General features: G+C 31.5%; 1 protein-coding gene across 6 annotated transcripts in view; it reads right to left on the minus strand.

Moving 5' to 3' along the window:
* Window positions 1–13,279, minus strand: part of LOC111637400 — a 114,514-nt gene that overhangs the window by 100,532 nt on the left and 703 nt on the right. Inside the window, exon 1 of one of the 6 annotated variants that reach the window (XM_023382878.1) lies at window positions 13,100–13,274. The exons of the other annotated variants lie outside the window; for them this stretch is intronic. The gene's annotated coding sequence lies outside the window, so the exon portion shown is untranslated. Of the gene's footprint in view, window positions 1–13,099; window positions 13,275–13,279 lie in introns of those variants that run through there. 6 annotated transcript variants of the gene reach the window in all.

Below are 13,279 nucleotides of genomic sequence, written 5' to 3' on the forward strand. Positions count from 1 at the left end.
GAATCAAACAAACTGTTTTTAATTTGATAAATTTTCTGGAACGTTTACAATCGTTCTATAATCGAACCAATATGCAAAAAGAAATTCGAATTTAAAATGGTTTGAACATTTGGTTAAAAAATCGAAATATAAAAATATTTATAACAATGTCTGAAATGTTATCAATTTAATACACCTAAGTACTCAATGAAGACTAAACGTAATTAAAAACAAAAAATTGCACGTAAAATAGTACAGTAGAAGCCATTCTTCCGGTTAAGCCTTAATGCTCTCCCTCCCCCCACGGAGGAATTTCGAAAAATCCCTTCTTAGTGTGCATTTTCATGACGTAACCTAACTGTGAACCAAATTTCACCTCTAGGTTCTGGAACTTTCTAGAAAACTGGAACATTCTCATTGAAGCGTCACACATTTTCAAAGTCAATCACTTACAAACCCCATCTCTCTCACACCCTTATAGCTATCGAGACGCAACCACCATAGTGCACAATGGGAGACTTGGGGCTACTACCACACACAAACACCATTCATGTGTGATGTGTAGTTTTGGCTGCAGAGTGATGTATAGGCACAAACACGTCCATTTATATATATATATATATATATATAGATACACAAACATGATTGCTGCAGCAAGCTCATAATCACTTTTGTTAGAAACTTCATTGCAGGTACTGTACTTACACAAAAAGTGCTCTGATATCCAAAGGTGCAAAAAGTCGCCAAATTTTTTATTTCACAGATTTTCCTAATAATTATATTATTGTAAGATGCAAAAATCAGATTGGACCACTTCTGGCATTTTTACTTAGGCCTACACTTACTATGAAAGTATAAAGATTAACAGAATAATCAACAACAATCTCAGATATGCAGACAATATAGTCATTCTCACTACATCAGAAAAAGAATTACAGATATTGTTAAACATACTAGTATCAAAAAGTGAAGAAATGGGACTCACAATAAATGCAAAAAAGACTAAGACAATGTGCATAAGTAAAGATAGGCACACAATAAAGCTGAAATGCAGAGGGGAGAACCTAGAACAAATAGATAGCTTCTGCTACTTAGGAAAAAGATTTTATTCAAACAGTAATTTAATTCAAGTAAATTAGAAGCAGAATTGGACAGGCTAAAGACAAGTTTAACCAGATGAAAAACATTTTGTGTGAAAAGAAATTAAAGCTTCAATTAAGGCTAAAAATGCTACATTTGGCCCATTTTGCTTTACAGGTGTGAGACATGGACACTACGGAAAGATGTGGAGAGGAAAATTGAGGCCTTTGAGATGTGGGCAATCAGAAGAATGTTGAAGATCAAGAGGACAAGCAAGACCACCAATGAAACAGTTTTACAGATGGCAGATACAAAAAAAGGAATTAATAAATATAATTAAGGAGAAAAGTAGAAAAAGTGGACATATACTGAGGGGGGAAAATATGAAATCCCCAAACTCACATTAGAAGGCAAAATTGATGAAAAAAAGATCAAGGGGAAGAAGAAGACAGGGCTGGATGGATGACCTCAAGGAATGGATGGGATTGGATACAGAAGAAATTATTCATAAAAATCACAAAAAGAGAACAGTGGTATTTGCTGGCCACTAACCTCCCTTGGGAGAAGGCAAGGACAGAAGACGACAACACATGCTATGTAAAAAAAATTAAAATAAGTTTAACTACAATCTATGATATTTCCTTATAAACAATTATATTTTAGCTCATTTGTATCACAGTGTAGCGGAGGGCTAGATGAGCTGATCTTGTGGGCCGGATCAGGCTGCAGACCGTAGTTTGGTGACCCCTGGTCTAAGGTGATTAAGTTAGGTCAGTATGATTAGATTGCAAATATTCTATGAAGCATGCAATGTGTGTTCAGTATTTTTTCAATAGCAGTAATACAGTAAACTTTTATTATTTAGAGTTTGTATGATTGTACTATCATTCTCCATTAATATTAACATTACATATATTATTAATTCAAAATTTTAACACATTCTTGGAAAATGTAAATAAAAATATATTGTACCATACATTTAAAATATTTATTACAAATATAGAAGAAAGAGGTTGGACTAAATGATCTAATTGATCTCTCCAGTCATACCTTTGTCTACTTGCCTTCTTAATCTGTAAATGAATCTTCCTGAAATTTTAACTATTGTTATCCCAGTGCTAAAATAGATCTACTTCTCTCTGCAAATTAATTTTATGTCTTTAAATTTAACTTTTATGATTCAATAAAAACACGACAATGTTTTCCTCACTCTACATGTAAAATGTTTCCTAACTTTATATTTCTTTAAACATTTCAATAATTTTAATGTTGGATAATTCAAAACCTCTCTCGACTTTTTGGAATTTAAATTAACAACAATTTTCTATATTTACTTTAGACCTGGGATGGCAAACCTTTTTAAGTCCGTGTGCCACATAACAGACAAACTTATCTTTGAAAATGTTTACATATGCAAAAGTTTTAGACTTCAAATAATGATATTCAAAAAAATAAAACAAATATCCTTTAATTAGAATAAATGTAAAGAAGCTAATGAAAAACAGATAATCTAGTGATAAACCGAAAGGATGATTAAAAAAAAAAGACAAGTGATAAACTGAAATTGTGTGATAGGTTATGTGCCAGATGATTTTTCCAACGTGCCATTTTGGGCACATGTGCAGTAAGTTCCCCCTGCTTTAGACCATTGCTAATGAATACAAAATCTAGGAAAGGTGAAAAATTAAGTCTTTTATCTGTTTATTTCTAATCTATTTTATCTTCCACCAAACATTTAAAATTATATAGCTAATTTACATATGGTTATCACTCCTCAGACTATTTTTTTTGAGAGAGATAGATAACACTTAAAAATCTTGAAATGAAAAATTTATAAATCCCAACATCCTTGTATCTTAAAATTTATTAAAGCTGACATCAAAATTTAAGGCTTGTATTTTTGGTTAAGATTGCAAATTCAAATTTCACTTCCATTTTAGGTATTTAGCATTAATGAAAATTGTTTGGGGATTGCTACAGTAGTTTGTGACATTGCATTTAATATGGTCAGAAATTAAATTGTGTTCAGTAGGCCCTTGATTTAAGAGACTTCAGATTTAAATAACACAAAATTTTCTGTCCTAAAGGAAAAATTTTGAATCCTTTATTTGAGAGTACACTGAAAGATTGAGTCAATGAGTGTAAATTACTCAATGTATATTATTATATTTTATTCATATTTACTCATTTTACTACATCCAGTACATTATTAATATAATAAGACCATACTTAACACAGAGGATGCATTCCTAGACAACAAATCGCTAAGCGAAACAGCATTAAACGAGGTCATTTTAACAGAGTAAATAGGGATAGGGGAACATGCAACCAAAACTAAACAAATTTACCTTTAATTTTAAGTTATTTTTATATTAATTTGTATAATAATGTGTTAAATAACACACAAACATATGCACACAGAAATGTAAAGTTCATTTTTTGTGGTGAACGTCCTGACTTTGCTGAAATTCTTGTTTTTTTGCAATAAAGTTGTGAAGTTTCATTTGTCACTTTTTTCTCTTCTTAAGCAAACACTGGTAAGGAAGATCGCATCCAAAACGCCTCGTTTCACTTCTGCATTCCTTTCAAAATCTAGATCATTTGCTACAATTTGATTGACGATTTCGATTATCTTACCAAACATTTACTAAGGAAATGTGTAGAGAAATTTTTTGAGTTCTTCGTTTCCAGAACCTCTATTTTCCAATTCCACATGTATTCCATGTTCTTCCAGTTCGTCGTTGGTAAGGCTCTCACCAGAAACCTGCAGTAACTCAATAGCCTGCTCATCTATATCTCCTAGTCATGCTATAACGATTAGGTTGAGTTTGGTCAACCTAACGATACAGCAATAAGCTATTCTCGTTGAAAATTCTTGGATACCTTCAGCCATAACTTCTTCCACACTTCGTTTGTGCATTTATCAGTTAATTCTTGCCAAGCAAAATCAATATAGCCTATGGTATCCATGATGTTATATTTTTACCAAAATTTCCCCAAACAAACATAGATTTAAAGAAAGTACTTTTTGCTGATTGGTTTGTGTTCACAAATAATCATATTATATACAAATCAATGAAATGCCATGATAATTTAAATCAGCATAAATTTTGAACTTTTTTAAAGCTTCAAGCAGACCATGTTATATGAAATCAGCGTTAAGCGAGACATCGTTAAATAAGGTCTTACTGTATATTTTTAAAATATACTCAATTTCACAAACTTTTGACAATAGCATACACCATCTCCCTGATTAGTCCATTAAACCAAGGGCTACTCTATTTCTAATAAAAGCTTGAGAATCCTTTATCTGAAATTCCAAAAACCTACAGAATCCAAGAGTTTTTGAATGCTGAAATGATATAGCACAAATTAAACATTTCACAAAGTACTGAGAATGTTCCAGTGTTCTCTCCAGTGTTGATTGCTATATGTGCAGTGGCAATCCACTACCCTTTTATAATCCTATTTAGGATTGTGTTTTCTATGTAAAAATAAATATTTTAGCTTGAAATAATATACTTAGCAGCATCCCAAAGGATGGAATATGCAAGGAAACTCCAGAATTCCTCTTTACAGGGGTCTATTTTAACAAAAAACAAAATTTTCATAAAATACAGATGCTTTTTTTGTAAAATGCAGTATATACATCACAACTACCTATAAACAAAGATGTCTAGATAACAAAGGGATCATTTGAGAAAGCTATATTTATCATTATTTCATTTGTATAATTAAAACTAACATATAAACACTACTCAGTAGAACTTTTTTAAAGGCATCACAGAAAATCATTACTTAAAATTATTGGATGAAATTGCAGCTTACAAAATCATAAATTTTTCAACAATAATTTAATAATTAGTTGATCTAATAATACAATTACAACAAGCATACCTGTAGCTTCACAATCCATGCCAAAAAATCATTTGTGATGGTGACAAAAAGATCAAAACACACAGTTATTCAAACCTACGTTTTGGATGCAACTAGTGTTGCCACCTTTTCAAAATCGCTGACCCAGACGGCAGGTCAGGTTTGTTCGAACAGAAGTTCCTGACACATGCGCAATGTCATTTTACAGTGTGAAGAATAATGTGCATGCTGGTTCTAAATCAGTTACAGTTAGGGATTAGGGACTTGCGTAGGAGTAATGTAAGTAACCTAAATTAAGACAGAACAGGTATAGATGACTTAGCTCTATTGGATATTGGAGACGTGTATGATTGTACAGTACACGCAATAAATAAAAAGAAAAGTTCGACAAGTTGCGCGCCACATGTTGGCTTAAACAGACTAACAGGAAAGAATTGCAGATGAGTTTCAATGAGTGCGAGTTCTTTCGCTGTTAAAACAGCGTAAATTTATAAAAATATTTGCAAGAACTTTGTTTCTTCATAATTTCTAAGAAATTCCCGGACAAAATTAATAGTTCAACTGGACAGTGAGTCAATTCCCAGACTGTACAGGTGAAAACTGAACGGGTGGTAACACTAGATGCAACTGATAGAGATGCAGTCTAGCAGGAAGAACATTTTCTTGTAAGACTGCTCTTATTATTACAAGTACAAATGAAATATAACTTAGATGCATACAGGAACATGGATTATTAACAAACATTTATTAAAACCAATTTTGCTTTTTAGCTCTAACAGGAAAATGGAACTTTTATTGTCCTAAATAATCTTATTGCCATATGTGCATTGAATGGTTTTTCTGACTGCCCAGCTGATAAACTTCAAGAGAAGTATACACAGTAAGACTGTTACAATGAACCCTTGTTACAGAGAACACCTAATTATAATGAAAACTTTCCTGATCCATCATGCAGGAATTTGGTATGATTTTATGTGACAGCAATAATGATTATATGTTTATTATTAATGCTGTTATTACTTGTTATTATTATTAATTCAGAAAACTTTGGGCTACTTTTTCTCATGACGCAATGCCTTAAAAACTTCAGTTGCTTTATTTTGTGCAAGATTAAAAAAATATAACTGAATGATAAAGCCTATATTCTAGAAAGCTTCAAAAATATAGAAGTTCCTCTAGAATATAAATTTCAACAAGTTTTAATTCTGTCATTAACTTGTAAGTCTATCATTTTACATAATAAAAAAAAAAAAAGGTAAACAGACATTCTTCTGGAAAGCTAATCAATAGTTGGCCTTGGCCGATTAAATAATTTCTTATGTAAAAGTGCATAGAAACTAAATCTCTTATTAAAGAAGAAATGAAAATGAACATTAAAATAATATTTTCCTTACATTTCCAGAATACATTGATAATAAATAGATATTTCATAACTAGAAATTATTAATCATAGCAAATTAAGCATGTTTTCCTTTTAAGTGGCTTTGACAATAGAAAGAACATACAAAACTAAAATTATTGAAAAAAACGTTTTTTTTTCCCAAATAAATAACATTGTTTATTGTGAAAGGTATGCTGTACTTAATAATTAAGGAATAATTGTTATTAAGTTTAATTAAAATCAAATTTAAGTTTTGACACTTAATCCTAAGCCGATAAAACTTGATGGTTAACTTAAAATTATTATTTTTTATTAACTATTTCTGAGTTATGTAGTATCTTTGAGAATAAATTCTATGAAATAACTCCTATGTCAAGAAATAAACCATTTAATAACTGACAGGAGATATATTTTGACAAAGTATTAAATATCATCTACATTCATTTCAAACAAAATATCACCCAGATTCACCTAAACGACTTATTTTTGTATTTTGGAAGAATGTAAATACCACATACAGTATCTGTTTTACTATTTTTTAATTTGCTGTTATCATTCCTTTTAAATTTAATAAAAATAGTCAAATGTAAATATACATACAGTGTATGGTGTTTTAGCTTAAACAAATAGTCATATTTACTACATACATACTACTTTATGTCATTTGAGAATAATAAATAGTCATACGTAACAGACCTAATTAATTCTATAATTGCATCATTCTTACAGCAAAAAATTGGTACCAAGATGCGCACGGCTCAGAAAGTAGATAAACTTTCAAAACAAAAAAACAACTTGAACAGATAAAATTTATAAAATAAATCAGAGAGATTGTTTTTTAAATTATATCTGTTTTGAAATATATCCCGTAATACATTTGAATAATTTATCATATACGCAAGTGTATAATTTGACTTTTTTAAGTGTGGAACAAAACAATCTCTTCAAAACTAAGACTCAAGTTATATAACAGGTACAAAATACAAATAAGAATGATAACAATTGGAATTTACTTCTAATAATTACCATGCACCATTTACTATCAAAAGTATTTCCAACAAAACTTGGATATGGCAAGCTTACATAATTAACTGAGATTATTACTACAAGTAAAAACACAATCCACTGTTTTATTTGGAGAGTTTTTCTTTATTAATGATCTTCATATGTCAAGTGCTTTTGGGGCTGTGTTCTATCTTCAGGGTTTTATAATGAATATAAAAAAATAAATATATAATAAAATCAAAACACCAAAGATAAAAACCTTCTTTCCATATCCTTTCCCTTTTAATTTCAATAACTGTTAAATTCGAAATATTGAACTTAAACAAAAAAAGAAAAAAAAACAAGAATATTTCAGTTTTGAATGCTCTATATCAGGGATGGCGAACCTTTTTGAGTTCCACATAGTGGGCATAATTATCTCTAAAAATGTTTATACATGCTAAAGTTTTAGACTTGCAATGATGATATTTAAAGAAATCAAATGAATATGCTTTAATTAGTATAGATGTAAAGAAGCTGACTGAAAAAATGATCAGGTAATAAACTGAAAGAATAATTGAAGGAGGAAAAAATACAGGTGATAAACCAAAATCATATTTCTATGATTTCTCTCAGATGTCAAGTTTGGGCACACAACTTGAACAGATTTGCCACCCTTGCTCTATATCAGTGTTTCTCAACCTCTAACGAATCGTCGCCCCCTTCAGTAAAACCGTTACGTAATATCGCCCCCTTCACTACAAAATTTCGATGCCGTGGGCCAAGACTAACGCCACATTCGTACTGCATTGAATAGACTAGTGACTAGTATAATGTTATTTGTTTAATTATTGTACGATATAACGAATAAAATATCTAATTATTCTTAATGTAATGTTTTACTATATCGCCCAGAAAATTGTTTTTGTCCCCCCCAAAATATAAATTGTTACTAATCGCCCCTCAACATGGAAAAACGCCCACATGGGGGCAATATCGCCCCTGTTGAGAAACACTGCTCTATATGGACTGGCCTGACAATGGAGCACAGCTATGAAAGCACTTGATAGATGAAGATTGGCAGTAAAGAATAACACTCCAAATAAAGCAGTGGACTGTACTTTTTTGAGAATTACCAAGTGTTCCTCTTATTAATATGATAAAAATTCAGTGTAAATGAATACACTGTCACGTGCCATTTCCAATGGCCGATGAATCAACTATTCCAAATGTTAAAGCACAAATACTACAGTGTTTTACTATCATATCTAAGGCTAGGACATCTAGGTACTAAAAATCGTACAAACAATTATAAAAATCCTAAGTTATAAGTTAATCATATCCCACATGCAGTGATTAATATGCTGTGTAAACTTATATTTTATTGATGTTGATTTTAACTTGAAATATATTTACAGGTAGACAAGATACACAGTACAATAGTTCTTACCAAGATAACATTAATTTTTTGCTGTTGCATACTCTCCTATGTAAATCCTGTTCCCAAGCCAATTTTTTTGGTTGAACTATTAATTCCAAGACCAGAACATTGAGGTATTAAAAGTATATGAGTTATAACTTTTATAACTATTCATGTGATTTAATAACTAGATGTCCTACCCATAATAAATAACATGTCAGAAAGGTATTACAGTTATATCTCAATGAAAGTGGTATAGTCTGATTACATGCATTTTCCACAGGTTATAATACTATATTCCTGTTTCAGTTCTAGTATACCATTAGAGTACTAAACGTTTTGAAAGTCAACTTAGAGAATCTTGTTTTAACAAATTGCGGAACAATGATTTCTTAGAATAACGGATTTTTTCCAGGTCCTGCCAAATCAATATAATTTTACCTCCTTTTAGCGGATCTGTTACTTGGAATAATGGATTTTTTTCTACTCCAAATCTATTTTAAACTTTGTGTTTTTTCAATGTTTAGTTAATATTTGTGTGTTTCTGGGAATTTGTAGAGTTTAATAATGAACTTGTTACATTTGGGATATGTAGAATATGTAGAATTGAAGAATTGTACAGAGTTGGCCAGCTGATATTAGTGAGGAGGAGTCACCTAGTGAACACTGTCACTGGTCCAAGTGTAGTGCCAAAATTTAGCAAGGTCAGCAAATATTTCCAAGTCATGAAGACCTTCCTGATGAGATTCAGCATAAATAAACAGGCTGTACTGTACACGACATTGCTAATATCAAGCGGTGTTGTATTCAATAGACAGAAAAGTGGCATCAAAAGAAATCAAGATAGATGAGATTTTTACCAAATTGTAAAGTCAAGCTAAGTACTAATGAGCGTATGTAATTTTCCTCTTTTCATGCATACAGTATGTACAGTTTTCGTCGGCTTTGTCATACACACGTATGGCACAATATACAATCAAATATGGCATAATATACACATACATTACAAACATACATTTTCTATGGGATAAAGAATAGAGATGTCAAGTAACTAAATAATTTTGATTATTGGCTCACCTGGAGACAAAATTATTTTTACCCCTCAGACTGAGGGGAATTTGTATAGTAAAATCAGTGAAATATCTTTTGCTTTGACCAATTTCATTTTGAACGGACTTAAGATGATTTTGGTCAAGCTTGTATTTAAAGAAAGAAATGCTGGTTTATGCAGTATATTGACTGAAAAGTAAACAATTTAAATTCTATTGTGTATATATATAAAGGTCAATTGATAAATAGTGGCAACTATTTCTTATCTCAAAAACTTGATAACTGGGCAGTTGCTGCATTGTTTGTCAACATTCAGACTTCTGCTCTCCGTAAACAGTTTAAACCATCTTGCTACCGAACAATAAGAGCATTTGTGCTTTCAACTTTTACTGATTCTTCATAATACAAACATGCTATTATTCCACATTCGACAGCAATTTTCACATAACACCTTTGCTCAAATGTGACAATAGTACACAGCTCGAACAAGTGTAGAAGGATATCTGCTACCGACATCACTGTGCCAAAAGTACTATGTGTACAATTACGGAACTAGTATCAAATTGTTCATAATGTAATGAGGATTAAAACAAGCATTAAACATTCCAGACATGTCTTGTAGTTTTTGAGGTAAAAAATAGTTCCCACTATTTATTAATCAACCCTCGTATATGCATTAGTTCATTTCAGATAACTTTAAAAAAATATATTATTTAAAATTTGTTTGAAACAAAATTATAGAAATTTTTTAATTATTGAATTGTCTAATCTAACCTATCTCCTTGTGGCAAATTATATCTCATAATGATGACATAAAAATGGATCCTTACATCTTTAACACAAGTAACTCTAAATACTTCACAATAGAATTATGATGATCAATTGTGTTTGTTAAATTTTTATCATTATTGATGATCGTTTTCCAACTGTAAAAATCTAATTGAAGCCAATCACTTGGTATCAATTTTTTTCTTGTGGAAATTACTACTACTACACTACTATGAATATTGGAAAAATATCTAAATATCAAAAATTACACTTGTAAAAAACGTTAAATCTTGTAATTCAAATTAAAAAATTACAGTAATTTTTCTCTAAAAATATATGAAAAATTAACGTAATACTATTTTTTTGTTAGGAAAATTATATTATTAATTTAATAATATATGTTTTAGTTTCCTTAATCACCATGTAGTATATATACATATACTGTATTTAATGGAATTCTTTATCATTATAAACTAAATATATTGGAGAATTTTATTATTTTAATAGACAATTTACAAAATTTAACTTCAAAATTTTTAATTGATGTTAAGAAATTGTTCAATCAGTTTTTCAATTTTCTGATAATCTAAAACCAATTGGAAAAATTCACCTTTTCAATATAAAATGCGACTCAAATGCAAATCTACAATTTACTAGTATAAAATAAAGACCGATTTCATAATATCGACCTAACATAATTAGCAATACCAATTAATCATTAATTCCATAATTAAATATACAGTAAAAAATCTGTTATTCAAACTGGATGGGACCATTACTACTACGACATACCGAGTTTCGGGTACGTCGAGCACCATGCATTTAAAGTTTTACAAACTACAAATACTGTAACGCAATTACTGTATTTGAATGCAAATTAATTTATTCAAAATCTAATCTAACATTATGTATTTGGCCTAATTTTGCAGCACTACAATTGACAGACAACGTAATAATTTCCAGTTACCCGGAGAATTCGGTCTCTGTATTATAATCCACAATATGCATAATACAACACATTCTTGTTTTTTTTTTTTTAAATTGTTTCGAATACTGGCGTTTTGAATAATCAAGTTTCTACCGTAATGCCAAACCGAAACAAAATATATAATGATAAATTTCTTATAACCTCTGAAACTTTCATTATAAAATTGTAATTTCAGAAATAAAACATAACACTATAATTTATTAATTTATAATTTATTATAAATGTAACAAAATAACTATTTTTGTGAGTCGAACCGAACGGAACCAAGATCCAGAACAAACAATGCTATTTTCATTTAATTTTATACTCTAACGTAATGTATTTATACGTCACTTCTTAATCAAAAATCTTAAATGAATACCTATATTCAAAATAAACACTTAATGTAATAAATACTCATCTGTGTAATTTTCTAATAGTTAAATAAAGAGAAATAAATCAAATATTACCTTAGTGTAAGTCTAGACTTACCCACGAAAGTAATCTTACGTGCAAATCTATCCGAGACGGCACCCGAACGTACCCGTGCCCTTTAACGTGGCAATTCGGTTATTTTAATTATTATACCCACGCAACGCGGGACGAACGTCCAAAATACAACGAACGTACTTCGTCAAGCAACGTATCTTTAGAAAAGTCGTAACGATCGGCAGCGGCGCACCGGGGATCTAACGTCGAGGGAGCCGAGTCGAAGGGGTAAATTTCTAAGGCGAATTCGACAATTAAGTTATGGCCGGGCAATGCCACGGGGCATTCGGCATGTTCCGGGAGGACTTTTAAAGACAACCGGCCCCCATTTAGGCATCACGGAGGCGGAGAAAACCCGGAAAACTCTTCCGGGCCGGGCACCGACCCGGGGGAACGAAACTACTAATTCGTAGGTAGAGGACCAAATGACAAATAAAGATATTTTTGGAAAGTTTTCTAGTACAGTATTCGTTTTCCTTTTACTACGGAGGGAGCCTCACCGGATCACATAATACCTACATTTTGAATATCAACCGAATAGTCACAAATGTTTATCTAAAGTTGTTTTTCTCTTCTCTCATTAAATGGCAGCATTCAATAACTAAGGTCAAGGTAATTGGGGAGGAAGAGAAGAGGTATCTTGTTGGCTATCTTTTAAACTTTTTTCAAGAAACTAATTGGAAGTAACAGAAAACAGATGGGGACGAACTTATAGAAGGTCCATTAACACTCGCAAGTAAATTCGTGTCACGATGTTTATGGATCTCTCCCATAAACTAATAAAACGTATTTTCCAGACGACTAATATCGGGGTCGTTCGAGCGGTGCAAGGAAAAGTTTATCGCAGTTGCCCCGCGTAAAAATATTATCTCGATTGCCAGCGCCATATATCGCCAGATGCGTGCGTAACGTTATAACGAAGCATTCTTAAACCGAGGGAAAGGATTTACAATAACCGGGGGGGTGGGGGAGGTAGACGTAAATTGCCAACGTTTATCCTTCGGAATTACGCAAGTTTACAGAACGAAGGACGTGGCGATAACGAAGATTAAAAAAATACGTTTACATTTTGCAATAATCGAGAGCCGAAATGGGGGAAATTTACCTTTTCGGTAGCTCGACTCCATTACGTGCGGGTGTCTCGCTCGGAGAGAATTAAATTAATTACGGAATGGGAGAAGTAGATGCTAATTTAATCCGGTTGGAGACGGGCGAGAGGGTAGCGGAATTATCCGTAGAGAAGCGGGTCGGAGACAAGCGAGGAAGTATTCGCGAACGGAACGAA

The sequence above is a fragment of the Centruroides sculpturatus genome, unplaced genomic scaffold, assembly GCF_000671375.1.
Source record: "Centruroides sculpturatus isolate CEXI.00-Female unplaced genomic scaffold, Cexi_2.0 scaffold1189, whole genome shotgun sequence".
NCBI classification, from domain to species: domain Eukaryota; kingdom Metazoa; phylum Arthropoda; class Arachnida; order Scorpiones; family Buthidae; genus Centruroides; species Centruroides sculpturatus.